This window comes from Somniosus microcephalus, chromosome 22 (assembly GCF_052327205.1).
Source record: "Somniosus microcephalus isolate GS21.2 chromosome 22, FLI_Smic_1.0, whole genome shotgun sequence".
NCBI lineage: Eukaryota > Metazoa > Chordata > Chondrichthyes > Squaliformes > Somniosidae > Somniosus > Somniosus microcephalus.
In genome coordinates, this window is record NC_141008.1 from 30,045,938 (window position 1) to 30,064,137 (window position 18,200).

The 18,200-nt window shown below is 46.6% G+C and overlaps 1 long non-coding RNA gene across 1 annotated transcript in view; it reads left to right on the forward strand.

Moving 5' to 3' along the window:
- Positions 1–18,200, forward strand: part of LOC147102132 (uncharacterized) — a 199,069-nt gene that overhangs the window by 153,675 nt on the left and 27,194 nt on the right. Inside the window, exon 2 of the long non-coding RNA XR_015073212.1 lies at positions 2,296–2,343. This is a non-coding gene — a long non-coding RNA (uncharacterized LOC147102132). The remainder of the gene's footprint in view (positions 1–2,295; positions 2,344–18,200) is intronic.

Here is an 18,200-nt window from a genome sequence, read left to right on the forward strand (position 1 = left end):
GACTTTCAGGATGGAAAGCCTAATTGGGCCAGGGGTTCCCACACGCTGGAAATCAAGTGCCCAATTAGGGGAAAATCGCACTTTTTTCCCACTTCACATCGGAGTCGGGGTCCTGACATGAAAACCACCTGACACGCCCCAGCTCGACCCCAATGGCAAAATTGAGCCCAAACACTAGTCCAGCTCCAGCTGGAGTATTGTGTCCAATTCAGGACACCATACTTTAGGAAGGACGTGAAGGCTTTGGAGAGGGTACAGAAGAGATTTACTAGAATGGTTTCAGAGATGAGGAATTACAGTTATGCAGACAGCGTTGAGAAGCTGGGGTTGTTCTCCTTGGAGCAGAGAAGCTAAGAGGAGATTTGATTGAAGTTTTTAAAATCATGAAGGATTTAGATAACAACAACTTGTATTTATATAGTGCCTTTAACATAGTAAAACGTCCCAAGGCGCTTCACAGGAGTATTAAAAGACAAAAAATTTGACACCAAGCCACATAAGGAGAAAGAGATAGAGTGAAAGAAGAGAAACTGTTTCCAAAGGCTGAAAGTCGATAATCAGAGGGCACAGATTTAAGGTGATTGGCAAAAAGAACCAGAGGCGACATGAGGAAAAACTTTTTTACACAATGAGTGGTTAGAATTTGGAATGCACTGCCTGATAGGATGGTGGAAACAGATTCAATAGTCGCTTTCAAAAGGGAAATGGATAAATACTTGAAGGAGAAAAAATCGGGATATGGAGAAAGAACAGGGGAGTAGGACTAACAGGATTGCTCTTCGAAAGAGCCGGTGCAGACTCGATGGGCTAAAAGGCCTCATTCTGTGCTGTGCTATTTTATGATTCTATGAAATTCTGGGGCCCCTACTCTGTTGCCGGAAGTGCAGTGGAAAAGGATTCCTGGCCACCGATTGCCAAAGACGTAGAGCCTGTCTCAAATTGTGGAATTGGGTCATTGGTCCATGCCTGTAATTTTATTTATTCATTCACGGGATGTGGGCGTCGCTGGCAAGGCCAGCATTTATTGCCCATCCCTAATTGCCCTTGAGAAGGTGGAGGTGAGCTGCCTTCTTGAACCGCTGCAGTCCGTGTGGTGAAGGTACTCCCACAGTGCTGTTAGGGAGGGAGATCCAGGATTTTGACCCAGCGACAATGAAGGAACGGTGATATATTTTCAAGTCAGGATGGTGTGTGATTTGGAGGGGAACTTGGAGGTGATGGTGTTCCCATGCTCCTGCTGCCCATGTCCTTCTAGGTGGTAGAGGTCACGGGTTTGGGAGGTTCTGTTGAAGAAACTTTGGTGAATTGCTGCATTACACCTTGTAGCTGACTACTGTATCCGTGCTCCAAAAATCCAAGGCCTTCTTTGCTCAGGGCAGCCCAATTTATTGTAAAGGTCCTTATGCTAGTGAGGGCTTAATACCTGTTTTAGGCGGCTGCCCCGGATGCCAGAAAAATGGCCTGACCGAACTTTGGGTCTGACAGTTTTCAGGCGTTTTTGGAGTGCAGGACATTGCACTCCGAAATTGGTCCCTTTTGCACCCATTTTACACCTATAAAAAGGGTGCAACAAGGACAAATTTATACCCTGATGTACTTGGAATTCGATTCCCAATTAAAGGAATTATGTTTATTTTCATATTAAAATATCTGTAACCTATCCAGGATAAATTATTTTTGGCTTGAAAAGCAGAATTAAAGTAGGCTCCAAAATGCCTGAGTGTTTTACTAGCGTTTCCACAGTTCCTCAGCGAGTGTTATGCCAGAAAGCAGGAGATGCCCCACGGATATTCACCTCAATGACTACACATGAAAAGCACTTTGGGACATCCTGAGGATGTAAAAGGCACTATATAAGGCAAGTTCTTTCTTTTCAGCCATGCAAGACAACATGAAACCAACCTAAACTGATGCTTTTGTGTCAGTTCAATGCCACTCTATGTCAGGCAAATCATTCTGTAACCTAGAGTGTAGATTTAAATTGAAGATATAATTCTAAAGGCTTGGTGCTTGAATGTGATGTGTTCAAACTTATGCCAAGATAGAAGGTAGCAAAGCCACCGGTGAAGACCATCAGATGTTGGAATAGCCCCACAGCAGTGTATGTAGAACTGGAAACCCAAGGTGGGTGCCAATCAACAAAAGTTGGCATACAGAATCAGCAATCAATTAAACAAGAACAGTGAGACAGTGGAAATAGTATTGTCATTACAAAAAAAGTGCCCTGAGGATTAGTCTGAGATGATTGCTCTCATATAGTATTGGGGCAGGAACTAATTTATTGTGTTTTTCCAGGCTATCGTAAAACGAACCAGAAAAGGAAAGATGGCCATTCTCATTAAGGTACTGAATTTTCCTAAAGTATGTGAAGGAATAAACAAATGAAAGAGAATCCATTGGCCCAGAATTTGCAATAGAAATAATGGTAAGACTATCAGCGCTCACCATTATTGTGGAATACATCAGATAGCAGCTTCTGGCGTCCGCACATGCGCAGTTAAACAAATAAATCCAGAAGTTGCTGTCCGATTTCCCCTGCTGTCCCACAAGCTTCGCTACACCGGTACCTCGCCGATAGATCTGACATTAAAGTAGATGAAGGGTGTGAGGTTGCGGTACTTACCCATTAGATACCCTCTAAACTCGCCAGAAAAGGTTAGAGTTTGTCCATTCAAGTGTAAGTGAATTTTTAACACAGTGATAAGTCTTAATTATTGCCAAACAAACTCTCTGGCCATGAAAATGTAATTTTTACAAGCGTGGAGTCTCATTCTTTCGGAATTTAATTATTGCTGGAGATTCTTTAAAAAATTAAAAATTAAAATAATTAAAAAAAACTTTTTCTGTCTCATTTATCTCTCTCTTAATCCCATCTTTCTTTTCCTCTCTTTCTTTCGCTTTCTGTACATGATTTTACATTGACTTTAATATTCTAATCTGTACTTCCTGGTGAGAATTCTTCAATCTAATTGGTTGAAGATAACACGCTGTTGCTTGTCCTGCTCACGCCACAGATTCACTGTAGAGGGCGTCACACTGAAAAGGATCTCTAAATACTGCAAGTTGCTGCTCAAAAGCCCGCGACTAGTCTGTGGACAGCTGTAAGCGTAATGAACATATCCGCGGCATAACTAAGACCGCCTATTTCCATCTCCATAACATCGCCCATCTCTGCCCCTGCCTCAGCTCATCCGCTGCTGAAACCCTCATCCATGCCTTTGTTACCTCTAGACTTGACTATTCCAACGCATTCCTGGCTGGCTTCTCATGTTTTACCCTACGTAAACTTGAGGTCATCCAAAACTCGGCTGCCTGTGTCCTAACTCGCATCAAGTCCCGTTCACCCATAACCCCTGTGCTCACTGACCTACATTGGCTCCTAGTTAAGCAATGCATCGATTTCAAAATTCTCATCCTTGTTTTCAAATCCCTTCATGGCCTCACCCTTCCCTATCTTAGTAATCTCCTCTAGCCTTACAACCCCCCGAAATATCTGCGCTCCTCTAATTCTGCCATCTTGAGCAGCCCTGATTATAATCGCTCAACCGTTGGTGGCCGTGCCTTCTGTTGCCTAGGCCCTAAGCTCTGGAATTCCCTCCCTAAACCTCTCTACCTCTCTTTCCTCCTTTAAGAAGCTCCTTAAAACCTACCTCTTTGACCAAGCTTTTTGTCATCTGCCCTAATTTCTCATGTTGCTCGGTGTCAAATTTATGTCATATAATACTCCTATGAAGCACCTTGGAACATTTGACTACATTAAAGGTGCTATATAAATATAATTTGTTGTTGTTGTTGAACGGTAAGCACCGTTCCTTCACCGTTGACTGCAAAATCCAGGCCATTGTATATCAAATTGATAAGTTTGATTATCCAGCCATCAAGCTCAACTTGGTGAATTCAGAGTGCTTTTAGATCCAGCCAGGAGTTACCTGGTTCCCCACTAAATGTTGCTGCCCTAGAAAATAGCAACATAGCCAAGTGACATAGCATCAAGGTCGGCCACGGGCAGCAACATGACTCAACTATATAAAGCCAGACTGCCATGGGAGACAGACTTCTTAAAGCTGAAAAATTAAATGAAGTTGTGTAATTACTGAACTGGGCCACAGAGATTGCAAATATCTAGTGTACAGAATGTTTCAGGCTTTCTTGGCTATACCAAGGAGTTGGTTGGCCAAAATTTTTTTCCCTTTTGGAGTAAATCTGAAAAAAATGAAAGAATAGGACAACATAATACTTTGTCCTTGAAAAATGTCTCCGTTTCACATGTGAACATTACTGAGGATTTGGGTTCTTAGACATATTGTTCCAATTATGTTCTCTTGGAAGCTGACCATTGTTTGTTCAAAGCCCTGAGGACAGGATCTTACAGCTTCTCATAATTTTGCATGTGTGTTTTGGTATGGATTCTACACTGTGATATATCCACATCTCTCAGTGTAACACTCTTTGGTATATTCCACACCCTTCGCTATAATACTCTCTGATATATTCCACACCCCTCATTCTAATATTCTCTGGTATACCCACACTCATCAGTGTATCACTCTGAGGTATCCTATACCTTCACTGTAACACTCTCTGACATACCCTCACTGTAACATTCTCTGAAGTACTCCACATTCTTACTATTATACTCTAATATACCCATACCCTTCATTGTAATATGCTGATATACTCAACGTTCACTGTAACACCGGTATAGAATCATAGAATCACAGAATAGTACAACACAGAAGGAGGCCATTTGGCGGCTCTTTCGAAGAGCAATCCAGTTAGTCCCACTCCATGCTCTTTTGCCACATCTCTGCAATTTTTTATCCTTTAAGTATTTATCCAAATCCCTTTTGAAAGCTACTATTGAATCTGTTTCCACCACCCTATCAGGCAGTGCATATCAAATCCTAAACACACGTTGCGTAAATTTTTTTTTCCTCATGTCGCCTCTGGTTCTTTTGCCAATCACCTTAAATCTGTGCCCTCGACCCTTCAGCCATTGGAAACAGTTTCTCTTTATTTACTCTATCTAAATAAAGATTTTAAACACCTCTATCAAATCTCCTCTTAGCCTTCTCTGCTCTAAGGAGAACAACCACAGCTTCTCCAGTCTATCCATGTAACTGTAATCCATCATTCCGGGTACCATTCTAGTAAATCTCTTCTGTACCCTCTCCAAAGCCTTCATGTCCTTCCTAAAGTGTGGTACCCAGAATTGGACACAATACTGCAGCTGAACTAGTGTTTTATATACAGGAAACTTTTTTTTATCCGGCATCGATGGGACCGACGTGGTGCCGGTTCATCAAAAATTCCGGATCACCGAGCGCTATAGTAAAAGATACGAGAGTTGAGAGCTCCGTATAAAGCAACAAACCCTGTTGCTTAGCAACAGGTTCAGAACAATGGCCACAAGTTACAAGTGTCGCTGTAGCTTAGCAACAGCTGCAGCCACACCCTTGCACAGCAACAGATGGAGGAAGGCAAGTAATATGAAGTATGAACCTACTCCTGAATTTTGTCGGTTAACCGAGATTTCCGGTTATTTAGGTGCCGGTAAATTGAAAGTTTCCTGTAGGTTTAGCATAACTTCCTGACTTCTGTACTCTATGGGCTCGATTTTGCCAGGCCCGAGGAGGCGAGATTGGAGGTGTGTGAGGTGGTAAAATTGCAAAAAATGGCGGGCGAGATCGATCCCGCCTCCATCCTGCCTCCGAGCAATTTTCCCAAATGCGTGTTTTCTGACCCCGTTTCCAGGCCCTTAACAACTGCTTAATTGCCTCTATAATCCCATTTTGAGAGGCCTTTCTGATTTTACCACTTTTCCCACGTCCTGCAGGTCTCCTCTGGAACATGCCAGTGAATCCTGGTGGCCTCACAAGTGGACTTCTTACTAACAGCTGCAGCTCCACCATTAAAAAGGAGTTTTCAGCAATCATCATTTGCAGGTGGCAGAACTTTCTTGTCTCAGGTCTGGGGGAACTTTTAGCAGGCATACCCATTGTTGTGGAAGTTTGGAGCCTGACACCCATCTCCAGTGTGACCTCCTGGGAAACCTCTCTCGCCACCTTGACTGAGCGCTTCCTCAGCTGAGGCATCTACCAGAAGCATGGGAACCATTTATTTCCTTTCCTCCTGGACATCAGATTCAGATGAAGATCAGCCATGGCAGCAGCAGAACCATGAACAACAGCACCACCAACAGCAGCAGCAACAGCAGGAGTGGCAAGCTGCTGCTCACCCACCTGAAGCTGCACAGGCCAGAAGGCGCCAGCGCGCGACCACATTGCTGCCCGGGATGCAATGGACGCACTCATCTTGGCCAGATTTGCTTAGCCTGCACAATCAAACACTTTTGCCTCGCACCTTCTTATCAGACCATCGACAATGGCCAAGAACCTGCGGATTCCTATCACTCTGACCACCATACTGACAATTGCAAGTCGCCATAAGCCCTCAATGTGGAAGTCCCTTTAGCAAAATGACACATGCCACACCTGCAACAGTTTGCCATCAGAATTTTTTATGACACTAAGCAACTAATGGCTTTTCAAAATTAAACACAACATTACACCCGACTACCCTTGTGACTACATGTGCATTATCTTCCTCTTACGCGTGCTCCTACGTGGTGCTTCCCCTGTGGCTTCAGCAGATGTGGAGGCCCCTTGCTCACTTCCTTGCTGCTCCTGTCTAGACACCTTTGCCGGGCATCCTCTGGGGTTGCGAACCTTTGAGGGCTTGGCAACAGTCTGCTGCTCCTGTGGCTGTGCAGGGGTTGAGACGCTGATCTCAGTTGGGTGGGGACTCTGGTGGGGCTTTGACTGAGGGCTCTGCAGTGGCATGGTCGTGTGAGCACTTGGAGAGGAGCCCCCACTTCCTTGTTGTATGCCACCAACATCCCTCTCATGGGTCAGCCCCAATTCAGAGCTAGCAAGTGGCTGGACAGCACCTTGCTGCACTGCAGGGGACCATAAGGACCCGTTTCTGCACTGGAAGTCCTGCTCCAGAGGACTTGCATGAAGGTCTGGTTTGTTTGCTCAATAGCTGACCATCGCGCCTCAAGAGATGTCAGTCTATTCTGAACAATTACCATGTTTTCCATACCCTGGCGACTAAGCTCCTCCATGGACGTAGCCATCCTCTCCTCTACCGTAGCCATCCTCTCCTCTATGGTAGCCAACCTTACCATGGAGGTAGCCATCCTTTCCAAGGAGGTTGCCATCCTTTCCATTGTAATGCGTTGATGCGCCAACACCTCCACAAAGGCTCATGTTAGCAATGGACTCCTGCATTCACTCCACACTCGCAGCGACCCTGGCGACAAAACTTGCCAGAGACTCCTACACCTGTTCCTGGAGTCCCAGCACTGCTCTCCTTCTGGATGGACCCGGAGGCACAGGGTCAGCATGCAGCGGAGCTGAGCTGGGAGCGTCCTCTCCACTGCTACGAGGACTCTCCACTGTTGTCCCTGTCTCCACCATCTGCTGATGCTCACTTGTGAGCTGTGATACACCAAGTGACAACTCTACTCTATGTCCCGAAGGTCCCACCGAGGTGTGAGTGTCTGCGCTGGTGCAGGGTGCGCTTAATTCTGCTGACGGAGCGCCCTCAGAGGTTGCAGCTTCCTCTGAGGAGTCTGGAAGCTCAGGCTCTTCCTCCTAGACAGTGGGGATGCGGGCTCTCAATGGTCCTGTGGGGGAGTAAAGGAAAGAGTTAGAGATGTGAGGTAAAGGTTGCATGCACCTTCAATAGTGCAGATGATCACAAGTCAATCTGTTAGAGCATCAGAATCATTATCAGTCACTCATGCAATGTCAATGAGAGAGATGCCAAACTATTCTGTCACCAATTTGCTGTGATGTGCCCGCGTGTCCGTCCCCCACTTGGGAATCCTCCTCGATCCCGGCAATTTCCAGGGCTGCCTCCTCCGAGGTGGTGAGCTGGGCTACTGAGGGTGGCCCTCCTCCTGTCCTCGCTCTTTCCCTCTTATTGTGGGCTCTCTTTTCCTGCAATGAGGGACATAAGTGGAGTTTGAGTGAGAATGAAGGAGTGAGTGTAGAGAATCCATAGCATAGATGCTTAGAAGGGGACAAAGGGCCCTCCCTGTGTGTTGTAAGTTGTTGTCATTGCGTCACGGTGATAGAGAGTGTGAGGGCTGCATGGTCAAATAGTTAAGTGAATGTGACCAGAGAGAGAGAGGGAATGGGTAAGGGTGCAGGGATGTCAGTGTCAAGTGGGATGTGGAGGAAGAGGTTGGCAAAGCAGAGTGCTGGTGAGGAGAGGCGATGGGGATGAGATTGAGGGTGATGAGAAAATCATACTCACTTTTCATGTGCGGAGAAGGTCATGAAACCTCTTCCTGCACTGCAGCCAGGTGCTGTGGCACATAGAGATGGCATTGATCTCCTGGGCCACTTGCAGCCACACAGCTTTAGTCTGTTGTGGTGGCTTTTTTCTCCCTGAGGAAGGGAAGAGCACCTCCTTATTAGATCTTGCTCCCTGCACCAGAGCTTGGAGGGAGGGCTCATCAAAGCGAGGTGCACACTTTTGCTTGCTGGTGGACATGGTCAGTAAATGAAGTCCTTCATACAATGTCCAAAGCGTTTCCAGTCTCCAGAAGAAGGCTGCTTGCAGGCCTTAAATCCAGCAGCACTGATGATGTCATCGGAGATGACTTTCAGGATGGAAAGACTAATTGGGCCAGGGTCCCCACATACTGGAAATCAAGTGCCCAATTAGGGGAAAATCGCACTTTTTTCCCACTTCACATCGGAGTCGGGGTCCTGACACGAAAACCACCTGACACGCCCCAGCCCAACCCCAACGGCAAAATCCAGCCCTATGCCTCTATTTATAAAGCCCAGGATCCCATGTGCTTTATTAACTGCTTTGTTAACCTATCCTGCCACCTTCAAAGATTTGTGAAAAAACACCCCAGGTCTCTCTGTTCTTGCACCCTTTTTAAAATTGTACCATTTAGCTTGTATTGTCCCTCCTCATTCTTCCTACCAAAATATATCACCTCACAGTTTTTTGCATTGAATTTCATCTGTCATGTGCCCCCCCCACCCACTCCACCAGCCTCTCTATGCCCTCTTGAAGTCTATTACTATCTTCCTCACTCTTTACAGCACTTCCAAATTTTGTGTCATCTGCAAATTTAGAAATTGAGCCCAATACCCCCAAGTCCAGGTCATTAATGTCTATCAGAAACAGCAGTGGTCCTAGAACTGAACCCTGGGGAACACCACTGTATACCTCCCTCCAGTCCAAAAAATAGCCATTCACCTCAACTCTCTGTTTTCTATTCCATAGCCAATTTTGTATCCATGCTGCTACTGCCCCTTTTATCCCATGGGCTTCAATTTTGCTAACAAGCCTAATATGTTGTACCGTACTTTATCAAATGCCTTTTGAAAGTCTATATACACAACATTAACTGCACTGCCCTCATCCACTCTCTCTGTTACCACATCTCTTAATTTAACACTGATATAATCTGCACTTCTCCTTGTATCAATCTCCAATATACCTCATGCCCCTCACTGTAACACTCTCCATATTCCATTGCTACACTTCCTGTAAACCTGAGCTTGTCTCTTTATAATTGCACCTGGCTCAAACTGCCCTAGACTGACTTCTCCAAAGAGAGATAGGCTGCAAAATTGGGACTTTTAACGCGGCCATTAAGGCCGGTTTGGCAGAAAAAATGGTGGCCGCCTCACTTACGGCACGGAACACAGCGGCCACCATTTTGAGCAGGTCAGCAGCGTTGCCATTGCCTGTGCTTGTCGCACATATTTAAATGATGCAGATCGTTAAGTCAATTGGCGTGCTACGCCCGAATTGACGCACAATCTGTGATTTTCGAAGTCGCCGCTCTTAATATCGCCCTCTCCAAACTACTCACAGAAGAACGCGCGTGCAGTAGTACACCAGAGTATTGACAGCGTTTCTTAAAGGGACACACAACTTTCAGGTAAGTTTAGATTTTTGCTTTTGGACTTTTTTTTAACATTTTATTTGAGTAGTGGCTTGGTGCAATACATTAAAAAAGTTGTTAAAGTGTGCAGGGACGGCAGGGAGTGCTGATGGACGTTTGCAATGTTTTGGCTGTTAAAGGAAGGCCTCTGAGAAGAACTTGCACTCAGTCCTGGGGGCTCAAGTTGCAGTCCCCTTTGGGCTGCAGAATCACATGGAGATGGAGCAAAGGTAGAAAAGGGGACAAGCTGCTTACAGAAGCAGGAGGAAGCAGAAGAGGAAGCAGTAGAATAGGAAAAAGCAGAAGAGGAAAAAGCAGAAGGAAGGAGGCAACCCAGCCAGCCCCTTTATGGTTGGGATATCTGGGGTCAAATCATTCACCTGCAGTACCAGTGAACACAACCCTAATTCCCCTTTCAACATTTGTCCCACACCTTACCTTCCCACTGTTACTGACCATCACAGCGTCCTCTTGGCCACAATGCTGAAATAAAAGCTGTAGTGTATGTGCCTTTAAGTCAGAACTACTTTTTACAGCTCCTGTATACTGTAGTACCGGCAGTGACCACACCAGTATATAAGCTTTGCGCATGTCTCTGTACCCCAGTCTAGAGATTACCCTCCTCCAGTAAAGACCTGTTATTTGTTAATGTACAGTATCCGTGTGATTATTTATCCACTGAACCACGGATCTAACAGTGGTGACGAGTGTCGATTCGAATCTACCTGCAACATAAAAAAAAAGAAATTCTCGAGGCCAGGAACACGGGCGTCGACCATGAGCAACCGCCCAGCAGTCAGGCAGCGATTCAACTTCGCTGGGGAGGCTGTGGAGAGCCGGGCTGGGTTCCCCAGCCACAACGAGCAGTAAGAGACCGACGACAGGTCCAGAGCAGACCCTTCCCGAGCAGCAACGGCTGGAGCCGACCGACGGCAGAGAGAGAGCCGAGCAGGGTCGACGGGGTAAGAAAGAGGGTGAAGAGCACAGGGTGCAGCCGGGGGTTTAACACCGAGCAGTGTCGAGGAAAAATACTGCAAACCGGAGAGAGAGAGGGTAAGAAACAGCCGGGTTCTAGACTGAGCGGCGTCGACAAATATCAAGAGAAGAACGCGCAGAGCACAGCCAGGGATCACGGGCTGATCAGGGTCTGCGGGGCGAAGCAAGGGGAGACGCCATTGAGCCGCGGAGAAGCAGGGAGAGCGCGGGAGACGCCATTGAGCCGTGGAGAAGCAGGGAGAGCGCGGGAGGCGCCATTGAGCAGCGGAGAAGGAAGAGCGCGGGAGATGCCATTTTGCGAAGCCGCAGCGGAGAAGAAGGGCGAGCGCGGGAAGGAAGGAAAGCGCGGAAGACGCCATTTTGTGCCAGCGGAGAAGAAGAGGAAGCGCGGGAGGCGCCATTGGTGATAGTTAATGCACAACCAAGGATGCCGAAGAGTGGCAGTATCTCTACGTTCGACAATGAAGTCGAAGATTGGGCGACATATGTGGAACGTATTGAGGTGTACTGCAGGGCGAATGAAGTGCCAGATGCTAATAAAGCACTGGTTCTGTTAAATTCCATGGGTGCAAAAACTTATGGGTTACTGCGAAATCTAATAACCCCAGAGAAGCCAGTAAACAAGAATTTTGAAAGCATAGTAGAAATCCTACAGGACCACTTAAACCCCACACCACTGCTGATAGCAGAACGATTTAAGTTCCATAAAAGGAACCAACACAAAGACGAAAGCAATGCTGAGTACCTAACGGAACTGCGCAAGCTATCGAAATACTGCCAGTTTGGAGCGGGACTAGCAGACACGTTAAGGGACAAGTTTGTGTGTGGGCTACAAAGTGAAGGAACCCAGAAACGGCTTCTATCAGAAAAGGACCTTACGCTGGACAAAGCTTTCAGTATGGCAGTATCACACGAAGCAGCCGCAAGGGGCGCTGCAGAGATACAACGGAGACCGCAAGAATATGGCACCAACGAAATGACCTATGGAACAGGGAAGTGCTATCGCTGCGGCAGAACAACACATGACCAGAAAGATTGTTGGTTCAAGGACCAAGTGTGCAGACAGTGTGGGAAAGCAGGACACATAGCAAGAGTCTGCAGGTCTGGGAAGAAAACCAACAGTAAGAAATCTCCACAGTAGAAGTACAAAAAGGTACGCCAGGTGATGGAAAGTGGTTCAGACGAACAGAAAAGTGACACAGACTCCGAAAGCAAGGAGCTGGGTTGTCTGAAACTACATAAGGTAACCGAAATGGAGGATCACCAGACTATCTGGGTTACACTCAAGATAGACGGAGTCCAAGTGGAAATGGAATTGGACACAGGGTCAGCTCTAACAGTCATAAATCAAAGAGACTATAAGCGGCTATTTTCACACATACCCTTGAAAGCTACAGAGATTGTCTTGAAGACGTATACGGGGCAAAAAGTCTACCCCAAAGGAAAAATAAGGGTGAAAGTGACATATAAAGGCCAGGAAATACCTAAAATGGATATATATGTATTGCCAAATGGAGGACCACCACTGCTAGGACGTGAATGGATCCGGAAGATACAATTAGATTGGCATTCCATACAGGCACTGAAGGTTGAGGCCTAAAAGGATGACGACGTCACACCTGGACGACTGTCAAAAATGCTAACTGACGCAAAAGAAGTGTTCCAGGAGGGACTAGGAACACTAAAAGGAATAACAGCAACAATTAAAATAGACGAAAATGCAAGCCCAAAGTTTCTGAAGGCCAGACCAGTGCCTTATGCGATCAGACCAGCGGTTGAAGCAGAGCTGGAAGGGTTGGAACGTTCAGGAGTACTGTCCAAAGTGGACTGGAGCGAGTGGGCTACACCCATCGTTCCTGTAATGAAGAGGTCGTTGAGTAATACACCTGGGGAACCAAAGAAGGCCCGCATCTGTGGGGATTTTAAGGTGACAGTGAACCCAGTCCTTCACACGGTGCAATATCCGCTTCCACGAGTTGAGGATATTTTCGCCTCGCTATCTGGTGGTAAACACTTCACCAAAATTGATCTAGCCCAGGCGTACTTGCAAATAGAGGTAGAAGAAGCTTCGAAACATTACCTTACGATCAACACTCATAAAGGTCTCTATCAATACAACCGGCTGGTGTTTGGAGTAGCCTCGGCTCCGGCTATCTGGCAAAGGGCGATGGATCAGGTCCTGCAAGGGATTCCAGGGACCCAGTGTTATTTGGACGACATCTTGGTCACGGGCGAAAATGACGGTGATCATCTCGCTAACTTGGAGAAGGTGCTCGCCAGATTAAAGGAGTATGGGCTACGAGCTAATCGCCACAAGTGCGAGTTTTTCCAGAAACGGATCTTGTATTGCGGCCACGTTATCAATGAAGAGGGGTTACATAAGTCCCCTGACAAGATTGAGGCAGTAGTCAAGGCTACAGCACCGGAAAATGTGTCACAACTGAGGTCGTTCCTCGGGCTGGTAAACTATTACCACAAGTTCTTACCAAATTTGTCTACAGTATTACACCCGCTGAACACCCTACTGCAAACAGGGGTACCATGGAAGTGGGTTGACGAACGTAGATGAGCTTTCCAGAAGTGTAAAGAATTGATCACATCAAAAGAGGTGTTGGCCGATTTCAACCCAGCACTACCAATTCGTTTGGCATGTGATGCATCACCCTACGGCATTGGAGTGGTGCTGTCGCACAAATTCCCAGACGGGTTGGAGAGGCCAGTAGCCTTTGCGTCTCGGTCACTAACCTCAGCCGAGTGCAACTACGCCCAGATTGACAGGGAGGCCCTCAGCCTAGTATGGGGAGTAAAAAAATTCAACCACTATCTGCATGGGCAGAAGTTCACCTTGCTGACTGACCACCAGCCACTTGTCTCCATCTTTAATCCTAAGAAGGGCGTGCCAGTAATGACTGCACAGCGGTTACAAAGATGGTCCCTGTTTCTAGGGGCGAATCAATATGAAATAGAATATAAAGGCACGAAACAGCATGGGAACGCTGATGGGCTATCGCGCCTGCCACTGCCTACTGTGGAGGAAGCACCAGCAGTGGACCCTATCGAGATATTTTATTCATCGATAATTGAACGATTGCCAGTAACAAACGCGGATATAGAGAGGGAGACCCGCAATGATCCGACGCTGTCACGGGTATATGAATTGACGGTGAGGGGATGGCCAACACATGGCAACTCACTGTTGCCAGCATTCTCATCCAGAAGAGAACAGCTGTCAGTATGCCAGGGGACAGTGATGTGTGGATCCAGAGTGGTGATTCCACCCAAGTTAAGGGAGAGAGTGCTAAATGAGCTACATGAAGGTCATCTGGGGGGAGTGAAAATGAAAAGCCTTGCTAGGGCTTATGTGTGGTGGCCGGGAATCGGTCAACAAATCGAAGACCTAACTAAGAGCTGCTTAGGATGCCAGAAGGTCCAAAATGCACCACCACATGCCCCTCTACACCCATGGGAGTGGCCCTCCTCTCCATGGCAACGGGTGCACATTGACTTCGCTGGTCCATTCATGGACTCAATGTTCTTAATAGCAGTGGATGCTCATTCAAAGTGGCCTGAGGTGATAAAGATGTCTTCAACCACTACAGAGAAAATGATTGCAGTCCTACGGACCATATTTGCCAGAAACGGTTTGCCAGAGCAGATCTGCTCTGATAATGGACCACAGTTTGTGTCCGACGAGTTCCAAAAATTCATGAAAAGGAATGGGGTAAGGCATTACACATCCGCCCCGTATCATCCAGCCAATGGATTGGCTGAGAGGTTCGTGCAAACCTTTAAGAAGGCGATAAAGGCCATGTGCGATGAGGAAATTCCACTACAGCATAAGATGGACAATTTCTTATTAGCCTACCGAAATGCGACACATGCAGTTACCAACCAGACCCCGGCCACGATGTTCTTTAACCGAAGGTTGAGATCTCGTCTGGACTTGCTCAGACCAAATGTGCGAAGAAATGTTGAGGCCAAACAATTCCATCACATCAATGAGAAGCTGACAAGGAGCTTCAATGTAGGACAACCAGTCTTGGCCCGTGACTATCGAACAGAGAAATGGCAACCCGGAACGATATGCACAATGCAGGGGCCATTAATGTACACAGTGGATGTCGGGGAGAACATTGCGAGACGCCACGTCGATCAGATCTTAGCGTCACAGGAACGCGTCAACCCCATGTCTCGAGTACCTGGGGATGAACCCGACATACCGGTAGCATCTATTTCAGACCCAGTAGCAGTGGAACCCGATGAACTACCCGATGAAAAGGGGTCAGAATCGCCTCTGCACCAAGAACAAGAACCTCTGGAAAGGCGCTATCCCGAAAGGGTCAGGAAGCCGCCCCAAAGACTGAATCTATAAATGGACTTTTGTTATTTAATGTACATGTAAAAATGTAATTGTTATTTGAATATTAAGGAGGTATTATTAATCTAAAAGGGGAGGAATTGTAGTGTATGTGCCTTTAAGTCAGAACTACTTTTTACAGCTCCTGTATACTGTAGTACCGGCAGTGACCACACCGGTATATAAGCTTTGCGCATGCCTCTGTACCCCAGTCTAGAGATTACCCTCCTCCAGGAAAGACCTGTTATTTGTTAATGTACAGTATCCGTGTGATTATTTATCCACTGAACCACGGATCTAACAAAAGCCACTACAAAGCAAACTTTCCAATCCAACTTTATCAGTATATGCATCCAATATTGCACCAAAAATCAACTAATCACCCTTGTGTGTTCCCTTAGTGACTACCTTGCGTCTGCCTTTGCCTATCCTAGTGGTGTCATGCAGTGCTACCCCAGTGGCTGCAGTATGGCTGGTGGAAGGCTGCTGACTTTCAGGGGGGATCACTGCAGATGGCCTTGCAGGACAACCTTGAGGAGCTGGTGACTGGGAGTGTCAAATCGAGTGACCGTGTTTCTTCTTCACTCTCCGCTCCCTGTTCTTGGTCAACCACTGGCTGGGCAGGCTGGATTTCATGGGTGTCTGAAATAAGGAAGGCTCAAGGGTAGGGTTGTGGTGACGGTGGGATGGTGGTAAAGCAAGAGATGCATGCTTACACCATGTGCAGCTTGTACATCAGAAGATATTGTGGGATGAGAGGGAAGTGGGATGTGAGAAAGAGGAAAACACATGAGGATACCAGCATCTTGTATTCTTTCACCCCTGCTGCTGGCCAAAGGCTCAGCCATGCCCCTGCCAAGAATGGCCAGCACTGCCGCCTTCAAGAGGTTGAGGTGAAGCTATGAATGTGAGGCGTGCCTCGTGGTTGGTAGAGATTGTTGGTAGGTGAGTGATGTGGCAGGGGGGGAGGGGGGGGTGTCGTGCATTGAGCAGTGTGTGAGGCTAGTGGTGCAATTGGCAGGAGATGGATTTTGTAGATGCATTCACTGAACCTGACCACTCACCTGAGGTCATGAAACTTCTTTGGGCACTGGAGCCAGGTCCTGGGGGTGATACTGCTGGCACTTTGGCATTCTGGTCCCACATCCTTCTCTTCCAGTGCATTTAAGTAAAGCTAGCCTTGCTCCAGCGATGCAAACTTCAGCCTCCCGCTGAGTGCACAGCCAGTCAGCAGCGCCTTCCGTGCTAGAATGTGTGCTCCCATCATGTTAATTAGCAGGCAGCACCAAATTCACCCCCATAGAGACATAAGGACTGAACTCTGACATCTTTTTCAATGGAGCGGTCAGTCAAAGTTACCACCTTCAATGAGAAATGTTTCTCCTTGGTGTGAGAACTCACAATAACTACATTGTCTATTTAACTGAGCCTCCTGTTGGGTGAATTGAATGAATACCATTCCTGCATTAAGGCTGCAAACTGCTATAGGATGTGCTAAATGACTCCCCATTGTGTCAAAACGATGTGATTTGTAAGAGTACAAGATTTTGATGTTTGTTTCATCTGGTTTTCTATCGAATTGTCCTAATCAACATTCTACTGTAGATAGCTCTCAGTCTCTGGGAGTTAACCTTTTATAAATTTAATCTAATTTCATAACAAAATCGTAACATACCTTAACCCAATCCCTACGAGGCCAAACAGGTAAAAGTCTCAAAATGTTACAGAAGCTAATGTAGGATTGCATACATCTTATTGAATGAGCCTTGAAAATAAATGTCCACCCATGTCACTTTCACAGAGAAAGATTGTAGACAAAAGAACAGTGAGAGCAGCAGCTTTAACAATAGGATCTGCCTCTTTCAAAGTCAATGGTGAACTGGCAAATTGTGCTGATGCATTTGTTCAAATGTACATCCTAATCTCTTAACATCTGATGATGCGGGCCTGCTCCACTCCGGATTATTTGGTCGACATGCAGCCTAACCAGCGGTCCTTAAAGGGATCGCTGGAGGGTGCCATCAAAAAAGTACATTTTTCTTTTATACACTTAATGTGGAGCTGGAAGGAACAGCAGGGCTCGAGCTCAGCCCCCCTCCCGTTCTCCTCTTCCCCTCACCCCCCAGGCAGGACTTACCTGAGGGTCTCTACCGGCGAGGTAGCTGGCTCAAATTAGAGGGCACCAAAATGGGGAGCTGCTTTTGGAGGTGCGACAGGTGCCAGCAGCTCGCCCAAGTTATTAAGATGAGACCAATTTCAGGTGGCCCTCAGGCTGGCCTCTTCGGTCATGAGTAGTGTCTGGTCGAAATGCAGATTTCATAATTCAAGTGCCCTTCTCTTCATTTAGGCAGCAAAATTGTGTTTGGCACATAGAGCAGCTTGGTGCACTTTTGACTAGTCAAGTTTAAGAGAAATGCCTGATGGTGTGACAAATGTACAGCCGAGACAAGATGAATAATAGCATTATTTGATTTTACTTGTTAAAGTTCACAACTTTACAAGTCAGTGCCTTTGTCCAATATATTATAAAATGAGGCAATAATAGTTTTATTTACAGTATGTATGCTCCCAGGAGCCATATACAGGAAACTTTCTGGTATCCAGCACGGACGGGACCGACGTGGTGCCGGTTCATCAACAATTCCGGATAACCGAACGCTATAGTAAAAGATACGGAGCTCAGAGCTCCGTATAAAGCAACAAACCCTGTGCTTCAAAACAATCGGCACAAGTTGCAAGCGTCTCTGTAGCTTAGCAACAGCTGCAGCCACACCCTTGCACAGCAACAAATGGAGTTTAAAAAGGTAATAAAAGTAATAAAAGTTAACGGAACCGACTCCTGAATTTTGCCGGTGGATAGAGCGT